This window comes from Sorex fumeus, unplaced genomic scaffold (assembly GCF_029834395.1).
Source record: "Sorex fumeus unplaced genomic scaffold, SorFum_2.1 ptg000037l, whole genome shotgun sequence".
Taxonomy (NCBI): Eukaryota; Metazoa; Chordata; class Mammalia; order Eulipotyphla; family Soricidae; genus Sorex; species Sorex fumeus.
In genome coordinates this window covers 48545794-48569985 of record NW_026606094.1, presented here as the reverse complement: position 1 = coordinate 48569985, position 24192 = coordinate 48545794, and the positions used below count along the sequence as shown (strand labels likewise).

The following is a 24192-nucleotide window of genomic DNA, read 5'->3' as shown; positions in this document are numbered from 1 at the left end:
GGGGGGCTATGCCATCTTTACAAATTTTAATGATGAAACATCTAAAAGTAAAACTTTGTTTTAAAACATCTGAGAATATTCAAAAGTTGTATTTTTATTTTTTTTATTGAATCACCATGAATCACAGTTACAACGTTGTTCATGATGGGGTTTCAGTCACACAATATTCCAACACCCTCCCTTCACCAATGTAGTTTCCTGTCACCAATGTACCCAATTTCCCTCCTGCCCCTGCCCCCACACCAACCTGACTCTAAAGCAGATACTTTTCTTCTCTTTCTCTCTCTCCCTCTCTCTCATCTGTTACTAAAAGGTTATCATATATATTGTTTTATTTTTACTTCTTTTCAACACTTAAGTCTTGTCAAGAGTGATCATTTCCAATTATCTTTGTGGTAGTAGTCTCTTCTTTTTCCTAACTGCTCTCCCCCACATCTTTTGGCACCAATTAAGTAAAATTTCTTAAGATGTAAGCATCTTAAGTAAAGATGTTTCTATCTAAGCTTCCACTCAACAGGATTCTAGAGGTTTCCAATTTGAAGTATCATAAACACCTGGAGGGCTCTTAAACATGTTAGCTTGGCTTGACTCTACCTATGCTATACAGGGTTTGCTGCCTCAGGTGAGGGGTGTGGTTTAGGGCCTACAAATCTTAAGAAACTCCCAGCTGATGCATATGTTGCTAATACCAAGGACCAACCCCCTGCTATATCAAGTCAGCCTCAGCATCTGCACACCAGCTTCCTTTGGTCCATCTTTGTTAGCAGCTGAGGTAAAGTGTTTTCTTTGAATGCACTTTCTCCTATAGGTATTAAAAGAGTTGAAGCTATGATAAATGAAATATAAATTTAGCATAATTTCTATGAATGTTTCTTTATCATTTCACTTTTTTTGGTAATCAGTAAATTCTATTAATATCTAGTTTGTTTTTTTATTTTTGAGTTACATCAGATGACTGTACTGTAATGTTCAGTAAATAGGAGGTGAATATATTCAGATGACTGAGAAGTGACAACTTTTCCTTAAGAATGTACAATAAGGGAAAGCGTTCACGAAATTTGGCATTTGTGTTGGGAAGTGTGCATGACCTTAAAGAGATGGAAGCTCATGTTTGGATGTTTTGTTTGCAATTTTTATCTATTAGGATGAAGTCCGAGGAATGTCATTTGAGTAGACAGCATTGGAGGGTCCAGCCAAAAAAAAAAATATATCTGTGGGTTTGTCTTACTGGTGACTTAAATTTGTGTTCAAGCTGAGTATCTGCAAAAGGAACTTTGAAAAAAAAAGAAAAACAAAACAGGGATTTCATTGTCCTGATTTGAAGCATCTTCAAAGCATTTTTGAATCTCCAATTCAAAACTTAGCAGGAAATAACATCTTTAGCATTCTTTAAGTGAATAGTACAGTTTTAGGGAAATAGTTAAAAATGGAAAATTCAGGTTAAGTTCATCTGGGCTTACCCTGTTCTAAACTGAATTTAGTGAGGGTAAGTCTTTGAAAATCTTTGACAGTTCTGCAAGTTCTTTTGTGTGCACAGTATCATTCCATTTTAGATTTTTACTAAAATGTTTGAAAATTTAGTGACTTTAGTAATTATAGGGTAGGACTCCGTAGAACTCAGTATTTCATTGTTACACTGATCTGGATCCTCTACAAAATCATCTAGAGTTGCTGCTTCAACAAAGCAGAAAAGTCACCTCCACAGGAAACTGATCACTATCCTGGCCATTCCTTCCTTCTCCCTCTACCCCTGAGTGGTCCCCTGGGTAACACCAGGATCCAGGCCCCCCAAGTCCTTCAAGTCAGCAGGGAAAATGGTCTCTAATAAAACTACATTGAGGAGATTGATCAGTGGTCAGGTACCTAGTTTTAAGCTTCACATGATCCCTAAATACTGCCCAGTGTGGCCATAAAGATACCACGGGGCCATAGCAGCTTCAAACAGTCTAGCATTAAATCATTAGCTAATGACTTCCAGGCTTCCTGAACACACTACATGTGACCCACATACAAATAGTGTTGCATACTGCTGCGAAAAAGGAAGAAAACAATGGAAAGTATAAGAAGCTGAAAGAGGCAGAAACTAAGGAATCTCTGATGGGAGAAAGTATTGGACTGACATTCAGTAAATGGGAGGAGAAAATTTTCAGAAGTGAAAAGGATTTACAGATTCTGACAGTACTTGGGAACCTGAAGAAAATTTAGATTGTCGAGTTGATTGAAGCATTTCTTAATTATCTCTAGAAGCTGGGAAAGAAAAAGATGATACAAAAAGGGTCTTAATCTGACAGTGAGTCAGATGAGAGCAAATGAAAGAAGAGAGATGCTGCTGACAAACCAAGATGCTTTGCCAGAGGTCCTGATCCTGAATAAATGGTGCCACAGACAGCAGTGAGGAATTAATGTTCCTTGGGAAATGGAAAGAATCAGATGAGGCTGACTTGTTGCTGGCAAAAAATTGAAATGTCTTCAAATTATAAATGCTTTTTATGAAGAGACTAATCTGGCATACTGTCCAGAAGATGTAGCTCAATAATAGCTTCACTGTTCTATTACACACACATACACAGATATATAAAATGGGTCTTGGTTTTTTTAATTTACTAGTGTAAAAACTAACTACATTCTTGTGAAAATAAATTTTGATATGTTTGTTTTAAAATATTGTAAGTTGTTGGGAGATTTTTATTAATTTTTGCATGTGTAGTAATCTCTACCGTGAACAAATAAAACTTTTTGAAAGTGCTTCCTTTATGGGAATGAAAAGAAAAATGTTTGACTCCTCAAGGCAGGTGCTCTTGCCCTGTTTGGTCCTAGAGCCTATTGCCAATTTGGGTAATCACCAATACTCAAAGCTCCTGCTACTTAAAATTGCAGCCTGCCATTACTGTTCATTCCTTATGAAAATGGAGGACCCTAGCCTGTGTAAGCAGAACTTGTGATTTCCTCCACCTAAGCTGCAGCAAAATTTCTTCCAAGAGCTGCAGGTGAGGAGGTAGCAGCGGGTGTGTGGGGGTGGAACCACTAAGCTCATTCACCTGTGAGATTAGGGAGACACTGGAAAGAAATGTAATAGCAACCAGGAAAAAATAGCAACTGCCGACGGAGGGACTGACAGCTAGGATTGTCAAAAGTCCTCCCCCAGCCCTTCACACCCCAGTTTACTTAGGAAAAATGGAGACTGGAGAAACATGTCCCATCTTTCAGGAGACTCCGCTCCTTCCTACTAATCCTCTGATTTTCCCTGAGCTTCCGGGCTTCAACTTTCAGCATTCATCCTGCCCCTCTCTGCTTTACTTGGTCGTCTTTCCTCTTTGGTGCCCTGACCCACAATTTGGGAGAACCATGCATTTATCAACTTATTATACCAGATTCAATTTTTGTTACGCTTTATAAGATTGATGCGCTGTCTACTGCACTAAGGAGGCAACTGTCATTTTTTGTTATGCTTTAAATATCATTTTCTGTATGTTATTTCATGTGCAACTGTATGTCTGTTGCCACATCTTTGTTTTCTGACTGTCCTTTGGCTTTCTGTCTTCTTACTATACCATATGAATATTGCTATAATAAAATATGATCAGATTTTATACTTCTTGTCTTAAATAGCTTTGTTTAAATAGCTATAGTTACTACTCACTTGTTTAAAAATGATTTCATTCTTATCTCTATATTTTGTGCTAATTTCTCTAGAAGTAGGACTCTGGCACTGGTAAATGTCATTTCTCTGGAACTAGAACAGCACGTAGAAGTATCCTTAAATCAGAGGAGAAAAAAGTCAAGTTCAGTATCAGAAAATGAGACTTCTAATACTAATTTTCATAGAACTTCATCAAATTGTATTTCCTAAGCTTTATTCTTTTTTGAATCTGAAAAATAGTAATTTGAATCCAGCTTTCCTCCTAAATTTTTTGTAAGTGAAAATTTCTACACAAAAACAAGCTACAGATTTCAGCTGCTTTAAAAATCTATAAAGGGTACAGCTGCAGAAGTTACTCATTTTTAACTGAATAGCACATATTTAATTTTGAATGTTGTAATGTTTTGTTTTGCTCTTTGGGCCACATCTGGCTGTGCTCAGATCTTAATTCCTGACTTTACACTGAGGAACCATTCCTGGCCATGCATAGGGGACCATATGGGTACTGAGGATTAGACCTGGATCAGTAACATGCAAGCACCCTACCCACTATACTATTCCTTCTGGCCCCTGTAATGCTTTCTTCAACTGCCAGGAACCTAGCTGGGTTTGTATGTGTAGACAAGGTGGCTTCTTCCTTCACAGGAAAATCCAAGGTCATCAAGAAGACTCCTCTGGGCCTGCTAGTTTGTATCTAATGACTCGTATTTTAGGTATTTCTTTTTCCATTTATAATTGAATGTCGAGTATCTCAGGCACAGATGTTTGTTTTGTAGACACAATGGGATGGAGAAACACAAGCACAGTATCATTCAAATTCTGGCAACACAATACATTATTAAAGTGGATGCACTGTGGTCAATGAATTGTTTTTCTCTTTTCAGTTTTGTCAGTCTTAGGAGGAGCTAAGCCATTTGCCTTTTATTAAAGCATCATGATTTACAGAGTTGTTCATCGTTGATTTTTAGATATAACATGTTTATGCACCAATCCCACCACCAGTATCATCTCCCATGCACCAGGATTCCTAAGTTCCCTCCCAAAAACACTGTCCCCCAACCCCCCTCCCCACCCCCAGTTTGCCACCTTGATAGGCACAATTTTAACTTTGGTTGCTGGAGTTTGGATCTCTTGTTCTCAGTTCTATTGATTGTGTGGTTTGGATATTTAGCTCTAACCTTTCTTTACAGTACCAATGTGTTTGAAACCCTTGGCTTCTGTTCCCCATTAACTCCTGTCTATCTCTCCACGTGCCCCCTACCCCCAGTTTCTTTCCTTCTCTGTACTTCTATACTTTGGGGCCAAGGGTGATACAGATATGCTTCAGTTTTTTGTTCTGGGCCAACCCCAGGGATACTCATTCCTGGCTCTGTCCTCATGGATCACTCCTAGTGGGTTTGGGGGTCTAAATGTGGTGCCTGGACTCAAAACAGGTTGATTATGTTCAAAGCAGGCACCCTGTCTACTGTATTATAACTCTGGCCCCCAAAGTAATAAATGTTGGGGTCAGATATTCTTGGGCTTATTGGTAGGTGTCCCAATTTCTTTGAGTTCAAGTTTTCATTTGTAAAACTGGGTTACTTGTTCCATTAGGATTCTTAAGAGACACTGTGTCTAAGCATTGATGGCTGTTCCATAATCATAACACTTAACTAATAACATATTGACATACTTTTATACAGCAAGTAAACAATGAGAAGTGAAACTAGGAATGAAGTCCAGAGACAGACAGAAATCATTGCTTGCTGAAAACCTTATTCAAATAGAAAATGTATGTTGAGCTTAAGTTTTGATACTTTCAATCCGTTTTCTGCCCTGACTTCCGTTTGTCATGGTTTCCTGTGTTCCCCTGAGATGGGTATTTCCAGGTCTTAGCTAAGGTGCCCTCTCGACGACATTGGGAAAAGATGAAATGCATAGCATTAAGCTATTGAAAGGTTCTGGGGTCATCAGCGGGAATTTTCAACTTTCAATACAGAGACAACTCAAAGCTTAACTGATGCCCTCCACTATTGTGCCCATAGAGTATTCACCTCACTTTCTAATGGTAGGGGCGAGATGTGAATTCTTATTCAAGGAAACAAAGGGTTCCAGATGACAACGTGTAGTGTAAGAGGAGCTCTACACTACTCTTAATCAACAGGGACAAAAGGCCAAATGACGGAAATCCTCTTAGAGACTGACAGTGCCAAATAAGCCTCTTTGACAAATCATGTTCTGTCAGTTTTAGGGAAATTAGCAAGTTCAAATAGGTGGCAACTATTCCTGTCTCTCCAGCTGTGGTGATTCTTGGGCTCAGTGTGATGCTTCTAACGGCGTGCCTGATCAAAATGCCTAAAAGCTGTGTCCATCCCTCCAGAGGATCATTGAAAAGAAATTGAAGTGTACCCTCTGGGGCCTGCCAATCTTCCCCAGCCTGGGCTCTGTTTGACTGACATGTGACACTCTTCTTCACAGTATGGGGGAAACCCAGGAAGAGAAAGTGTGATGTGCCTGAGCAAATCATCACACTTCCCTTTTTTTTTTTTTAAAAAAAAAAGCAGACCCTTTCTAAGTATGCCACTTGCTGCTCTTCTCAATTCTAAAACATTCATGAAGAATTCGTTGTCAAGCAACTTCTGAAACTTTTGAGTTACTGTTGGGGAAATAGAATCCTGTGTTTCCTTTGCCTTGGCTCTCTCTGCATCCAAAACAATAAATATGAAGAGTGATATTTGTTCATACCAGCTCCTATTGTTATTGGATGAATAAGAAATGCTTTTGTTTTAACCTAATTTCCCTTTTGGGGTTCTAGTTAATGCTTGACAGTTTGTCTTATGAGTGCTGTGCTTGGATAGCTTTGTAGAGGACACTGATGCTGGTGGTGGGAAGAAAATTAAGAGAAAAAATAATTTTAAAAAACCTTCGTTTTGAACTTTGCAGGAGTAAATTCTTATCACTGAACTATATGATGGCTGATCTGCTTTGCTTTTAAGTCATGCAACATGTGCAAAGAAATTAAAATAGTTGTGTCCCTGGAGCAATAGCACAGCAGGTAGGGCATTTGCCTTGCACGCGGTCAATATGGGTTCGATTCTTCCGCCTCTCTTGGAGAGCCCAGCAAGCTACTGAGAGTATCAGTCCTGCACAGCAAAGCCTGGAAAGCTACCCATGATGTATTCGGGATGCCAAAAACAGTAACAATAAGTCTCACAATTTGTTGTGAGATGTTACTGGTGCCCGCTCGAGCAAATCGATGAATGGGAGGACAGTGCTACAGGACAGTGTCCCAGGCAGGCAATTGCCTTTATAAAGTTTCTCCATTCCAGTTCCAGATGAGTAACTAGCTCCATTAAAAATTAAAACTGTTGCTGAGTGTTTACATCTCTGGCAGGTCTCTTGCTAAATGCTCTAAGATAACACTATCTCCTGCCTTTTTTGTGCATCTATTAAATTATTCCTTCTTGGTGGTTTTCAACCTATTTACACCAGTAGACCAGTCACTTAGTCATAAACCAGTTTGAAAACTCTATTGGCCTTCTTGTCTATTAAACAGTTAAAGCATTTAATTTTCTTTATTGATATCAAATAATAGCATATATTTACTCATTTCTTTCTCTCTGAAAAAAAAGTCATAAAATGTTAATTTATGAATCAAGTCTGGCCTGAACTCATTTTCACAAATAGTATTTTACTGGAACACAGTATTAATTTATTCATGAGTTGTCGGTCTCTATTTTAAGTAGTGTAGAGTTGAAAAGTTGTGATAAAATGGGTGGACTGTAGAGCTTAAAATATTTACCTTTTGTCTATTGGAAAGTTTGCCAGTGCCTGCTCTGAGGAATCTTAATGATGGTCCTACAAAAACCTCATCTCAGTCTCTGTTCCAACCATGGAACTCCACTTACCCACATTCCTCCTCTGTCTCTATCTTTTTCACAATTTCAATTCTCTTTTTGGCATATCGAATACTCTCGGTAGCTTGCCGGGCTCTCCGAGAGGGGTGGAGGAATCGAACTCAGGTCGGCCATATTGGCTACTTGTAAGGCGAACACCCTACCCACTGTGCTATCGCTCCAGACACAATAACAACAAAGTCTCCAATGGAGACGTTACTGGGCCCGCTTGAGCAAATTCTCTTTTTAGTCATTACTAGTGTTCAATTTGGGTTGCTTTAATTAAGGATAGCTGAGTTCCTCAGATATTAAAAACTGGAGGAATAATATCTGTCCAGAGTCAAAAGTTACTGTGTTGTCTCTAGGCCTGTGCTCTATAGGGCTGCTCCAACCCAAGTCTTCTGCCCACCTATTAGATATTCCTAGGTGCTCAGGATGTTCCCATCTTGAAACCAAATGGGGTTAGCACACCCACACCACCGTGCTTTCCTTGTACCAGTCTCCTGAAATAACCTCTTCACATTCACTTGTTTGCTCTCCTAACCCTACCTTTCAAAGTTGAGCTGAGGTAACACCTTTCCCAAACAAAATCTCTTCTCCCCCAATTTCATCTCTTCTAGCATAACCACTTCATACATTTTGTTGGTCTTGTTCTATCATGTTCTGTTTTTTATTTGTTATTTCTCCTTCTTCTTGCTGTTTTTGTTATTTTGACCCCTTCTTGCTGCAGCAATGGCAGAATGTTTACCTTAATCTATCTTGGATGTCTCTAAAATACCTATAGCTACTTCTACTTAGATCTCAACTTAAATTCTGTTGAATTGATTTGGATTTCTCTTAACAGGAATATGAAACTTGTGAATGAAGGATTTGAGATTTTCTAAACCATTTTCCTTGAAATAAAATGTATGAAAGCTTGAAGAATAGATAACAAGTATGCCGAGTAACTTGATTATTGTGTCAGTTTTTATAAATTTTAGTCCCCATTTTATCATATTTTTTAAAATGATAGCACTGCTTGATTTTTATAAGTCAGCCTTGTTGTTCCACAAATCTGTATTTTATATGGAAATGCCAAGATAGCTATATACAACTGCACATTTTTTAAATGAGAATCTTAAAGACTGAATTTGCATGATAATGCTGTGGAATTTCATTTATTCTTCCTGGTGAGAGCACCAGTTTGAGTTCTGAATTGATAATGAGCACTGCCTCTTCAAGGGAATTAGCTGGAGAAAAAAAAATATATGTCGGGGTTGGTTTTTTTTGTGTGATTTCAGAAAGATGGTTATAAATGACCTTTATGGGGTTTCTTGAAGGCATATTTTATATGAAATTTAGCTCATCACTTTGAGTCCTTCTTTGATCTACCATTCCTGCTATTGTATTGTTAACTAACTGAATTCCTTTTAATGGTCGGACTTTACCCATAGCCTGTGGCAATGTGGTGCCTTGGCCTCTCTTTCAAGATCTCAGCAGGATTTTTCCATAGTTGAATTCTGCAGCCATAACCCTGAACTGCTCTCTGGCTCCATGAGCAGCCCTGCTTAAGGGAAACAGGCTAACAGAGTAGCTTTTTTTTATATATATAAATACCTTTGGAGGTGGGCTGGAGCGATAGCACAGCGGGTAGGGCATTTGCCTTGCATGTGGCCGATCTGAGTTCAATTCCTCCACCCCTCTCAGAGAGCCAGCAAGCTCCGGAGAGTAAGGCAAAGCCTGGCAAGTGCCTTGCAAGCTACCCGTCGATAAACAATGTGAGGACAGTGACAGTGACAAAGGAGAAAACAGCACCCAGAACAGATTTATCACAATAACTGTTACTACGGAAAATGAACAGCAAAGATCGAGTATTTTCAGTGAAATGGTAGGCAAATTTAAACTAGTGTTGATTCGTCTTTATGAGGTAGTGTCTTCAACTTCTGATATATGCTATCTTATAAATACTGTCAAATATGTCTAGGTGATTTCAGGAGATTGGAGACCCAATGGAGTACTTTTTAAAATAACCAAAAATATACCCTAATCACAATGATAGTGCACAAGTACCATTTGATGGTCCATCTCTCTCATGCTACATGATTCTTGTCCTGCTCTTGGATTTTGCTCTTTGTATTGCATTCAATTAGTTCTCAGGGGTCTGGAAGAATAGCTCAGTAGCTGAGAGTACAGTCAGGCACTTAAATTCCTAGTGTCCTGTGTAAGTCAAACATGATATTGGCAGGTCTGTGAACCCCAGTTCTGCAAGCAATTTCCAGAGCACTGTAGCCAGGTGTGTTAGCACTACAGAAACAGAAGTGTGAGCACTGACTATAAAAAATCGGCCAGCAAATGAGCACCTCAGTAACCCCTGGTAATTATAACCAGCATAACTTGTGTATAATGCATATGATGCCCCCAAAGAGCAGGTGTGCGTACACCACAGGTAAAGAGTGTAAGTATAGGTGAGCATTGTGGTCAGTGCTGCAAGCAACTGACATGTTTGTGAGAACATGTCAGTGAGAACAACAACTGAAAATGGGCAGACACCACACCAGACCCTGGCATATGTGCAAACCCTGATCATCACCACAACATCAGCATCAACATAGACAGGGGAGAAAATTAAATTAAAAAATTACTGAGTTCTTATATTGAAGATGTGAAAGTAGAGGGCACATTTCATATGTACAAGGCTCTGAGTTAGATGCCTAGCACAGGAATAGCTTCCAGTCATTGGTATGAATCCACTGTGCTTCGCAGAGATCTTTAAATTTCTTTAAGCATCCCGCAGCCTTTGCTGTCCAAGGGTGATATTTGTTTAGTACTGCTGATGGAGCAGAAAACCCTGTTTGACCTGTTCATGCATATTAACTCTTTTAATACCCCAAAGTCACAATTACAGCTAATTCTCCTGGATGACCCTGGGACCCTGACAAGGAGCCCATATTTCAAACATGACACCCCATTTCACCTCTCATGTTGAACTAGAGCATCTAGTTTTATCAAGAACGACATAAAATTGTTAGTCTTCTATCACCCATTCTGTGGTGGATTGATTTATTAGTATTTTTCAAAGACTATTGAAAATGTTGCTCTAAGACCAGAACACTTGCTAACAACCAGATTAGAGCTCCCTCACTATTAGGAGAATCTCTGTGAATGTAAAGCAACAAGAATGTATAGTCCTGAGGTGTTTCAAATCTTTGTGCTGTTATAAATGATGCCTACAACACTAGTCAAGTATGTCAAGTAATTTCCAGCTATGAGTTCACTCTGGTCTAGTAGTTCCTACCTTAAACTTAAGAAAATGTACTTCACTATCTACAGATTACCAATTGACAGATTCCCAAGAGGCAAATGAATTTCTCCATAGTACTTTGCTACCTAAATTAGTAAGCTTGATATAGACACTTTTTGTTATTGCATTTTGGGTTTTGCTTTTACCTTGTACTAATCTAAGTGGGCTGGAGCGATAGCACAGCGGGTAGGGCATTCGCCTTACACGCGGCCAACATGGCCGACCCGAGTTCGATTCCTCCGCCCCTCTCGGAGAGCCCGGCAAGCTACCGAGAGTATTCGATATGCCAGACACAGTAACAACAAAGTCTCCAATGGAGACGTTACTGGGCCCGCTCGAGCAAATTGACGATCAACGGGAAGGCCTTTACTTTACTTTACTAATCTAAGTAGGGCTGGAGTGATAGCACAGCGGGTAGGGTGTTTGCCCTGTATGTGGCTGACCCGAGTTCTAGTCCTCCACCCTCTTGGAGAGCCCAGCAAGCTACCGAGAATATTTCCCCCACATTGCAAAGCCTGGCAAGCTACCCTGTGACATAATCGATATTCCAAAAACAGTAACAAATCTCACAAATTGTTGTGAGACGTTACTGGTGTCTGCTTGAGCAAATCGATGATCAATGGAAGGACAGTGTTACAGTGTTAATCTAGGTAGGGAGATTCCTTGGGGCAATAAAATCGTGATCTGGAGGGTAAGATAAATAGAAGTGTATCTGGCAGATCCTCTTATGCTCTTCCATAGATGGGTTTAGCCTAGAGTGAGGGAGTAGTTGTTACTGTGACCTTAGAGCAAAAAATCCCAAGCCAAGCAGATGTGATACTGTGCTGTTGTTTGAGTTCACACAGACCGAGTCCTGCACTTCACAGCAGTTGATAAAATGTTTTAATTTTCCCCAAGTCACATCAGTTTATTAATTCCTAAATCAAACTCCGATTTGTGTGTTTCATTTTCGAGTCTGAAAATGTATGCTTTGAGACCAATTCAAGTAAATTATCCTATACAACCCCCATTCAAAATAGAATTTCATTTGGATTAATGTTTTGCCTTCATTTCATGCGGTCTTAAATCCATTTACTAGTGTTCTTTCATGAAATTCCTATCCATTCCATAGATTTGTCAGATTTCTTATTTCCACAAACCCAAAATTTGCCAGCTATTCTTGACAACACCAAAGAGGAGACTGAAGTCTCCAAAAAAAGATGTACTCTGAGAAGTGAGAAAACTTTCGTGGAAGAAAATCTGACATCAAAGCTTATGGGGGGAGGGGGAGCGACTTTATTAAATGGTTTAGAATAGTAATCAGAAGTAACCCATCCTGGAGAAAAACATTAAGAACTAAGCCCTGGTACTGTTAACAATATTTTAAACATTTATCAAGAGACTGCAATGCATTTTATATTCTACCTGCACTTGCATATGAAGAAGGAATGATTTTCTCATCATTTTCCTTACCAGTGAGATTGTGAAATCCCCCTTCCTAGAGAAAATTAATTCTTGATTGTTTAAAGACTCAGTTCTGTTTAAGACTGAGTTCTTCATTCTACATAAGCATCTTGATTAAAGGAACCCAAAATAAGGGTGTAGACATTATCAAACAATTACCAACCCTTGAACTTGGATTACAAAACTATCAAGCAGTATAAGAGTATTGGGGTGTTGGGACAAAGGGAATAACTAGAAGTAATTCAAGGACTCTGGTGGAGAGTGAGGGCTCTTGGGTACTTTGGTATTAAGGTGCAGTAACTGTGGACATCAAAGACAAAAATGTTGCTATTGTAATCACATGACCTAGACTATAATAATGAAAAAATAAGTGAACACTTGTGAGTTGGATCGTGCCACAAGGCAAATAAATTTTAGAAGAAATGAATGGATTCTGTATGTTGGAATTATGGTGAAAGAGAGATGTAAACGCCAGGGGCATGTAGACAGGGAGAGGGAAAGAAATAGGGTGGCTAAAGGAATTCTAAGGATTTTAATGTAAAGAAAACTTACAAATGCTTATCCAAAAATAACTTAATGTAGCATCAAGTTATTACCTGGCTTAAGACAATTGTCGATGTAGACCAATATATGGCCTATCCAAACTTCAATTCCTCTCCCTCATTCGTCATTTGTAAAAGCAAACCAAGCTGCTATTGTCATTCATCAATATTTTTAAATATTTTAGTAGGTATATCTCAAAAAATAAGACCCTAATATCACTTATTCAATATTACAAACACCCAGAAATTCCTTAATACCATCTAAGATGAATGTTCAAATTATCTCATAAATACAGCTGTTTCATATAACATAAAATAGTCACTTGTGATTTTTTTTATGCTTATGTAATCAGAACCCAGATGAAGAAAGCAGAATTCACCCAAACTGGAAAATCCTTATTTCCTTGAATCACTCACTTAGTCAAGGGTAGGTACTTCCATGTTCTTGAATTTTTTGTAAGTGAAATCATGCAGTATACAATATTTGTGTTTGGTCCATTGTTAGACTCAAATTTTTGAAGAATATTTGTAGATTTAAATTTTCCATGTGTGCTTGATTAGACTAGACAGAATGTTGCATAATATCTTTGGTTCATTGGTCTAATGCCTGGCTGCAGTCAGTCTTTTCCTTAATGGACTGGAGGATCTATCCAGACTGGATGTGATTTTTGAAGTCTCCTGACTATTAGTGCATTATCTTTTTTTTCCTTTCTGAGTTAGTATTTGCTTAATATATTTATTTTTGTGATTTTTACACATTTTATTTTCATAAAGTAGTTCAGAATAGTTCATTACAGATATTCAAACACCCACCCCACCAGCGAGCATTTTCCCACCATAATAAGAGGGAAGGAAGTGTGTGAAGGTTGATGTATTTCATTCTAGAGACATTTAAACCCATATATAAGAGAATACAAGCAAGTATGTTAAAACCAAACAAATGTGTGTTACTTTAGGTACATCAGTGGGCTAGAGTGTAAGAGGTTGCACAGCTACAAATATGGCCGAACGCTCCAGTAAATATTGTATCGCTCTCTTCTGGGAGCTTTATTTAATAGTCTCTGGATCTTTGCCATTGATGAGATTACATGGCGCTGAGGGCAGTTTGTGAGTGTGACTGCCAAGCTACTGAAAAACTGGGGACCTGGGTGGAGGAAGTATGGAGATCTCAGTCACAGGTCTCCAGTACCTGGGTTCCTCTGCCAGTTCCTTCAGGGGTGGGGCTCATCCAAGTGCCTTGAGCATGGCTGTGGCTGGGTTCTGGAGATTTTTGGCTGCTGGGGTTCTGCTTGGGGCTGGGAGGAAAACTCAACCCGCCCCCCCTCCGAGATGCCCCAGTGAAGACAGCCTGGTGCAGGGTCAGGACATTCTGCACAGTATTTGCTTAATATATTTATGTGATCCAATGTTGAATGTGTATTTAATAATATCCTAATTTTAGGTTCTGATAAATATCCTAATATTTGATATAATCATCATAGGAATTTTTCTCATAGTTTTTGGTTTAAATTTATTTTGTCTGTTTATGTAAATACAGCTTTCCTTGCTCTTTTGGTTTCCATTTGTGTGGAATATCTTTTAATTCTTGTGTATCTTTAAAGCTTTAAAGTTTCTTGTAGATGGTTTATTATTGACTCTTGGTTTATTTGATTTTCTATTGGTTTGTTTTGGTCTACAGCCACTGTCTTTTGATACATTTATATTGAGTTACTGTTGGTGAAAATGTATGGATATTAAATTATTTGTTCACTGTTTTGAATTTATATGGTTAGTTTCTACCTGTTTCTATAAACCATTGTAAATGGATAATTTTCTGTGATAATATGCTCCTCTCCCTTATCTTTGCCTGAACTATGTTTTTGCTTTATGGTTAACACAAGTGTTACTGAAGATATCCCATATAAAGTGTTTTGAAACAAGATCCTTGCAATTCACTTCACTGATATCTTGCTTAAATCTCACAATTGCTTTTATCTTTTATTCTTTTTTAACATTTGCCACTTGTATTTTGGAACTGAAACATCTCTCAGGACATTTTATATATTGGAATATGCTGATTGTTTCCATAGTGTTGAACATGTTTTACACTCTGTCAGGAAAGATTGTGAATTAGAGCCAGAGGTATAATTAGAAACAAGCTTTTGATTTCTAGTGACAATGAGTGTCTTAAAGCAATTTTCTCCTTCTCTCTTAAAAGACCAACAACAAATTTCTGTTCTATTCTTTAATCCAAAGTGATAATTAGATACTTTATTTGATAGAGATCAGAGAAGAAAATACAAATGAAATTGTATCTAATATCCTATGTATATATACATATAAAAATGTTATATATCAATGTTAACAGATTTGTTAAAGTGAAGATTTACTGGTATGTCATCAATTGTACTCTATGTGGTTATATTTTATAATGTAAATATTTTTAGCTAGGAATGATTTGATTTATATGTAATGACCAAGAGAAAGTAACCACAAGAATATAGGAACCAGTTAAGATTTCTGATTTCAGGTGTGGATTACTACTATAGAGCCTAAACTAATCATGCGCAGTTGTGATTGGAGAGAAGCAGGGACAAGAGGTATTTAGGAGTAGAAGCAAGTCACTAGATAGCTAAAGGACACAGAAAACAGTCCAGGAAAACTTAAGTGACAAGTGGTAAGGTCAGGTTAGTCATTAATAAAGGTGAATTAAAAGGGACCATTTGGAGAGCTTTACCCAGAACCTCTAAATTAGCATCTCCAGGGAGACCTGGAATACAACATTGTCTCACTGAGCTCATTAAGTGGCAATTATGCCTGAACTCATCACCCAATAAACTTTTTTTAATGTCCAAAATATTTATTTATTTATTATCAGTGAATCACCGTAAGGTAAAGTTACAGACTTACTTTCGTGCTTGCATTTCAGTCATACAATGATTGAGTACCCCTCCCCCTACCAGTGCCCATTTGCCACCACCAATGGGCCTAGCTTCCCTCCCATCACCCCCACCCTGCCCCCCCACACCCTACCCCACCTCTGTGACAGGACATTTCCTTTTTCTCTCTCTCTCCTTTGCACAATAAACTTTAAAAAAAAATTTTATTGAATTATTGTGAGATAGTTACAAGCTTTCATGTTTGGGTTACAATCACACAATGATCAAACACCCATCCCTCCACCAGGGCACATTCCCCACCACCAATATTCCTGGTATAACCCCCTTTCCCACCCTCCCCCTGCCTCCATGGCAGACACAATTCCCCATAATCTCTCTCTACTTTTGGGCATTATGGTTTGCAATACAGACCCTGAGAGGTTATCATGTTTGGTCCTTTATCTACTTTCAGCACACATCTCCCATCCCAGCCAATTCCTCCAGCCATCTTTTTCTTAATGATCCCTTCTCTATTCCAGCTGCCTTCTCCCCTTTGCTCATGAGGCAGGCTTCCAGCTATGGAGCAATCTACCTGTCCCGTGTATCTACTATCCTTATGTGTCCGCTTCATATTATGTTGTTTTATACTCCACAAATGAGTGCAGTCCTTCTATGTCTGTCCCTCTCTTTCTGACTCATTTCACTTTTATCTAACCTGCTGTATTCTTGTTAATCACTGCCTGTTTACTGAGTCTGTATTCCTGCTAGTTTTCTCTCTGCTGCTTGAACCGTTTTTATTTTCATGATTCCACTGACCTACCTATGTTTTTTTCTTATAGAATCCAAAATCTATCCAAGAAAAAATTAATATGTTCCTCACTTTTTTATTAATGTATTATTAACTTTATTAGCATTGCCAAAGGAAATCAGAATTCTGGAGGGAAAAAAATCTACAGGCAGTATCAATTTTATAGTTACCTATTATGGCACTTTTTCTTGGCATTGCTTTCAGCCTTTTTTCTGTCCTGTTTCTAATCTGAGCAGAGTAATATGTAATAGAACAAATAAAACTCACTTATGATATGATTTAAAACAATGCAAAATGGGAGGAGAGATCCTGTTTTATATCAGTTCAGATACAACTTCACGAATACCTTTCTGGGGGCATTGATTTTATATTATAGGTAAAGTAATATCTTGGTAGTATTTTAATTTAGCCTTAATACTCTGGGTGGATGACAAAACTGTCTCCTAATATAATGTCATGCCTCTGGGGAAGACTAATCTTTGACATATCATGAAATTATTGTTGACCATTTTAGCAGCTTTTGTGATTGATTTGCACTTGGGTTCAGTGTCTCCTGGGGGCAGAGTAAAATCTTTAAATATATTTAACTCTGTTTATTCCCTGCATATATTTGTGGTGCATTTTAGTCTGTAACTTTTTCACACTATTTCAAATGCATTTACTTGGGAAAAGGCTGTGAAAGCCTGAGCTAATCTATGGTTCACTTTAGACTTTTAATGTTTCTCAGAAAGCATCTATAGAAAAGAATATACAAGAAGTTTTACAGTCCTTAGAAAACAGAAACTTTGTGAATGCTTGCCATTTTTTTTTCTGGATGTCCCCATGTCTGGGCCTTATTACCAGCAACAGAGGAAATAACCACAGTGACTGTGTCTCCATCTTTCCTAGTGGCATTTCGTTTTTATTCTGGAAAAAAGCATTGAAGCAACTCAAATTATCAATGATCAATAACATCTTGGGGAAAGGGGGAATTCTATTGCCTTTGGGAAAGTCCATAAGGAAATGGTGTGCAGTTTCATCTATGTACTTAGAAGAAAGTATGCCAGAATTACTGGTGATAGGTGAAATGCTGTGCATCCATCCTTTCTTTCTTTCTGAATGCAGAAAAGGTCTGTTTGTAAAAGGGACTTTGATTGTTCACTACTGCTGATACCCTAATAAATCCCTATGCATATTTATTTACAATGTTGAGTCTTACAACAATGTCTGATCTAAACAAATAGCACATGACTCTTGAAGTGTGCATGTGGATGATACCATAAAAACATTTTGTCAACTCAGCATAATGTCCTTGAAATAATTCTAGTTTCTTCCTTTATAATTGACCTTATATTCTTTATCTTCAAGTTTCAAAATGTAAACTGACAATGTAACACAATGTTACCTTATTAATGTTTTTTTAATTAGTGTTAATGCTAATAAAATAAGAAAAATAGCTGCATTAAACGCATTTCCATTTGGTCAAAAGTGTATGCACATTCTAACCCCCCCTCAGTGTACAATAGTTTCTTTCCACATCTTCACCAGCTTAATTTTTTATCCTTTTTATACTAATTATCCTAATTTGTGAGAGATGACATGCTATTGTAGGTTTTATTTGCACTTTCCTAATAAGCGATGAACATAGTTGCATATGTCTGTTGGTCATCATGTTTTCTTTGGAGAAATGTCTTAGATCCTTGTTAGAATTTATGGAGTCCCCAGAATAGATGGCATAATCTCCAGCTGGTGACAAGAAAACCCAGGTTTAGAGGAGATGTAGGTCACTTGTGCAAGATTGAAGTTTCTGGGATGAGAGATTGGAATTTGCATTCCCACAGCCATCTTGTCTTCAAGTTGATTTCCTTCTACATTATACTCTTAGGTGCCATCCTCTTGGTAAATAAAAAATTTCCCTTTGCAGTTTTTGAGCTGCATAGGATATTGCATTTTTTCTAGACTGATGCAATCTGGATGTCTATTTCAGAAGCAAGGCAGAGTGTCAGAGTCATATCCCTGACCATAAATGGGAAAAGATTCACCATGAATTTGCTAGGTAATTATGGTCCCATTATGTTCCATTAAGTAGGAACACTTCCAATTTTAGTAACCACAAATAAAAGAACTAATAAATGCACATTCTAAGAACCTGTGTTTCTGCCTCATGATCTAAACTGGGACCCAAGGATGAGAATAGAAAATGACATGTGCAAAGGAACTTTATGGTATAATAAAGCTAATTATCCAGGGAATAAAAACCTAGTAAGTGAAGAGTTAAAAAGAATGCTATATTTGGAAATTTTATATTCAGTTTCCAGCTCTTCTATTTTCTTTTTGAGTAATCTTTCTTAACAATTTGTAAAACAGAGTTGGTGGACAGTTCTAATTTTCTAAGAGACTCATTAGGAGAAAGATGTTAGTTCATGGTTTAAAATCGCCTCTACCATTGTCTCATTTGAATAAACTTATACTGCAGATTGATCACTCTACTCCAATCTTTGACACCCTCTTTATCACATGCAACAAATAAAAATGTTTAGATTCTTACCAGTCAGGTCTGTAGGAGACTTGGTTACTGCCTTAAGTAGAAACACCTGAATGAGATTGGAACACAAAAGACAAAGGTTGAATTACTGTTCTTTCTGCCAACAAGAAAATGATGACAATATTTCAGTATCTCAAACAAATCTCTGTACTCCTAAGTTTAATGCAACGTTTTCCATAATAACCACAACTTGGAAATGATCTTAAGTGTCACCAGTTGAAAATAAGTTTTAACAATACTAAAACCATCCATTTCCATCACTGTCACTGTCCTCTCGTTGTTCATTGATTTTTCTCGAGCGGACCCAATAACATCTCCATTGTGAGACTTTGTTGTTACTGTGCTTGGCATATCAAATACGTCACAGGTAGCTTGCCAGTCTTTGCCGTGCAGGCAAGATACTCTCAGTAGCTTGCTGGGCTCTCCAAGAGGAGCAAAGGAATCAAACTCGGGTTGGCCATGTTGGCTGCATGCAAGGCAAATGCCCTACCATCTGTGCTATCACTCCAGCCCCATAAGATACATTAATATTTTTGATAATGACATTTCTGGCTGTTGTCCTCCTCTTTGTCTTCTTTGTATTTTAATACATCACCATGTTACAGATTAACTTTTCCAAAAAAGATTTAAAACTGCTGAGAGTATGCAATCTATTGTTTACTTAGAAATTAAAATTCAAGGAGGCTTAGTAGCAGAAAAGATGGGTATGAGGAAGTGATTGAATCCTATTAGATCTATATGTGGCAGCTGTGGAAGCATCTGTTCTGGGCCATATGGTGACAGAAGAAAGATTTATCAGCAGAGCACCAGGTAGTAATGACATGCCCACACACTAATCATCCTGTAGAATGATTCGGATGTTCTTTCTCTTTCTGTGGTTTTTTGTCAAGTAGCATCTATACCTGCTTCTTAGGCTCTTCTGAAAATCACTGAACTATTAATACCCTTTTTTTGTTTTAAATATTCTTCTTTGGGTATTCTTCTTTATTCTTTGATCTTGTTTGTCTTAGGCAAGTCAGTAAATTCTGTTGTTTCAAACTGAAAATCTGACTGATATATAAAACTAACCCTATCATCTTAAGATTTTTTATTTATTTTTCTGCTATGTAAGAGTTTTCCATGGACTATTTGGAAAATGTTGTGCTATAGCAAATCTTAGGAAAAAATCCAGGAACCATAGCACATTTGTATTTTGCTTATATAAACTGTAATGAAAGAATACGTTTTTCAACCAGGTTGATAGTACATCAAGTAGGGTACTTGCCTTGCACACAGGCAACCAAGGTTCTATCCCAAGAACCACATATGGTCCCTCAAGTCCCTCCAGGAGTGATCCCTGAGCACTGCTGGATGTGACCCCCAATTTTTTTTCAAAAAAAGAATAGTTCAGTGTCAGAGACAAAACACTAATCTTTTACATTAATGAATGCCTGTCTGGAATTCATCATAGAATTCATTGACTATACAATACTTTCTACCAGAGAAAATATCAGAGCTGCAAAGGAAAGGATAAATGTCAGATAATTTGATAGGAGAGCATTAAGGGGCCTTAAGAATGCTTTAAGTAAAGCATCCTCATAAAGAAATATAAATTATACATTTCAGTCCAGTGCTACCCAACTTCAGTATTTTAATAAGCACTTTAACAATTACTTTACCCCAGAATCCTCAATGTTGATCAGAAACCTACTCTTTCAACAATGGCAAGTGACAGCTTATAAAGTGTAGCAACCTGCAATCATTCCTATAAAATTACTCATGGTTTTCCAAATTAAACTCCATAGTGCATTCTTATTTTGTATGAAGAGTATATTGTGATTGATTGACAAATTTATGGTGGCATGCCTTAATTGTAGGTTCACTTCAATTGAACAGCTTAACTACTTAGTAATTTGCATTGTGCATGCCTTGATTGTATATTTACACTTAATTTTATTATAAAACTACTGTATTATTAAAAGTTATGTAAGTATTAAAAGCAAATCTATTAAAGTCATCCCACTTAGGTCTTATGCTAATATGGTCTTTTATGATACATAATTTCTATCACTTGGGTATCTACTTAATGTAGGAAGTCATCCTCCCTCTGATATTCTCATAAACTTTATTTTTTTCTCCTTTATATAGCTGAATGTATAATTTCTCCACTGAATTCTACTCTTCTATTTATACTAAACTCCAGCACTAAACCCTATTTTGCCCTGGTCCTCTATTTTGTTCTCAGGCATGCCTGGGACTTGAAAATTTCTACTTTCCCATGTGTGAGTTGTTTTTTACCTTTCTAGATTCAGACGTATGTTATAGAAAGCCTCACTTCTCTGTCAAGTTCTAGATTTTATCTTCCCACTCTGAGTGTATTTATGACAGACCTTCTGTAAGTTGGGGGACATAGAAAGAGGTTTTATCTGGTAGGGGACTCTTTCTGCTTGCTTATTTGCGTTGGGAACACACATGATGGTACTCAAAGCTCATTCCTGGCTCTGTTCAGGGATGACAACTGGAGGTGCTGGGGTTTGAAGAATAGTTGGACCCATGCAAGGTAAAAGTGCCTTATCCACTTACTATTTCTCTGACCCTATGGTAGGGCCTTTACAACTGAATTTTAAACATGACAATCCCTGGAATCCAAAAGAGGGCAATTTGCAAATGTCACGACCCCAGTAATGTTGCTTTTTTATTCTTTATTCTTTCTTTCAGTTTTTTTCCTTCCCCTTACAATGGCAGTAAAGAAAAACTCAGGAGAAAAAAATATTACTGAATAATTTTTGAATATTAGTGAATATTATTATTGCATGATAATTATTATTGAATAATGACAAACCCTTGGTCATGCATTACATAACTGGGATTATCAGTCAGTGTGGCTAGAGGTGGGGGATAAAGTAGGTGGGAAGGAAGACGTAGGCTAGAAGTGACATAGGACAGGTGAAGAATCTTGGGCACTCTGGTGAAGTTGCAGTAATTTGTACATCAAAACCATGTACACTAACACTACTGTAAGCATGTTACCTAATATACAATAAAAATAACAATTACCCTTTTAAACATTGACACAATATAAATCTCAAACAGCAGTAGGCAAGTATATTATCAATCTTATTTAACGTCAACTGCATATTATTGGAAAATTCTGACTTGATTACTGTGGTTGAGATTTTTATTATTTAATGTTCATTAGTAGTTAGGGCAGGGGAGATAGCACAGCAGTGGGGCATTTGCCTTGCACGCAGCCAGCCCGGCCAAGCCAGGTTCGATTCCTCTACCCCTCTCGGAGAGCCCGGCAAGCTACCAAGAGTATCTCGCCCACACAGCAAAGCCTGACAAGCTACCTGTGACATATTCAATATGCCAAACACAGTAACAAGTCTCAAAAAAATGGAGATGTTACTGGGCCCACTCAAGCAAGTCGATGAACAACGGGAGGACAGTATTTGTTTTGCTTGTTTTGTAATTATCTTCTATGGAGTCTACAGGTCTTTCTATAATGAATTATTAACCATATTTCCTTTGACAGCAGAAGTCAGAGAAGGGACACATATATGAGAGGGAACTGATCTTTTGAAGAGTTTTCTTGGTTTATCCAAGTTTTCTCGGTCTCTCTCAAGCTTCTGCCACAAAATTAATGAAAAATTGGGCAATATGGAAGATTTCATACCAGTGTTTAGATAAGTAGAAAAATATCTAGAGTTTCCAGATGGGGATGGAGAATTACAGGTGCAGTAGGTGAACCCAACAGGAAACAAGTAATTACCTGCAGAGGATTTATGAACTTGAAGATAAAAATACTCCACACATATTTCAGCATTCCAGAGAAGGTATCTATTTAGGTGTTTATCCTTCCAGACTTTTATACATTTCCCATGCCACTAACACTAATATTACCTAATATATACACACACATATATATGTGTGTGTATATATATACATATATATATATATATATATAATTCAGAGGGCAAGGAGGAAATGCTACAGAAGAAAACACACTGAATGGTGTATTTACAGCCCCAGTTCTTTTTTTTAATTTTTATTAGTGAGACACTATGAGATACAGTTGTAGACTTACAAAATATTGTGCTTGGGTTTCAATTATACAATGTTCGAGTACCCATCCCTCCACCAGTGCCCATTTTCCAACACCACTGATCCCAGTATCCCTCCCACCACCCATACCCCTATCCCACCCTGCCTCTGTGGCAGGGCATTCCCTTTTGTTCTCTCTCTCCTTTTGGGTGTACAGCCCAGTTCTTAGTAGGACCTTCTACTAAATCAACATGCTCATCCCTGATATATGTGGAGAGAACTTCAACTGTGACATTTCCCCCTCAGTATCCCATTCCTACATAATTGTTAATTCCTCTTTTGAGCCTAATCGCTTTATGATGGGAATTGATAATGGATTCAGAGTCCTTATTAAATGTGTCACAGACACAATATGAGCACATGTTATTTTAGAGATAACTTGGATCCCAAGGCTGTAGGGATCCGAGTTATGTAGGGGGAAGGCACATCTGCTATTTTTCGACACTTGTTTGTTAATTGCCTACCATGTACCAAGTCCAGTGTTGGGCACCTAGATGAAAATCCAAGTTTTCCTCACAGAAGAGTTTACAGTGTGATGATGGAGACAAAGATAGACACAAAGAACATTAAGAAATTCTGTGGAAGTTGTTGGGGTGTTGAAGTTGTTGAGGGAAGGCTGAGCCTGAAGACAGTTTTGGGTCTTTTCCGTGGGTGCACCTATCATCCCTCAGCCATGGTCAGTAATTATAGTTTTGCTTAGACTTGAAAGTAGGAGGGTAGGTTAAGTGGAGAAGTTGCTTAAAAATGAGTATTTTCACATCTCTCCTGGGGTAGTTACATGATTACTAGGGAACATTTTGATGAAAAAGCAATCAAATAAAAATGCCATTAATCCCATTCCAGACATAACTATGAATCACAGCTTAGTTTTTTCTTTAAATTTTTGATGTTTGTGGGCTTACACTCATATCTTCCTAATTTTCAAACACCTTATGAGGAAATGAAGGGCTAATTTTAGGATTATCACAATATGTGTCCTTTTTAAACCTAAATTTCCACTTAACATCCCAAATACCTCAATATGTTATTTAAGTTATAATTTTCATGACCTTACAATAGACGTAATTTAAGTAATTAAACCCCAATATTATAAATTCAAATACCACTATTGGATACTTCAGAGTCCATTTTAAATATGT

General features: G+C 37.7%; 1 pseudogene; it reads left to right on the top strand.

Annotated features, from left to right (window-relative positions):
- The first annotated feature begins 1814 nt into the window (after positions 1–1814).
- Positions 1815–2536, top strand: LOC130027682 (chromobox protein homolog 3-like; annotated as a pseudogene).
- Positions 2537–24192: the final 21656 nt, after the last annotated feature.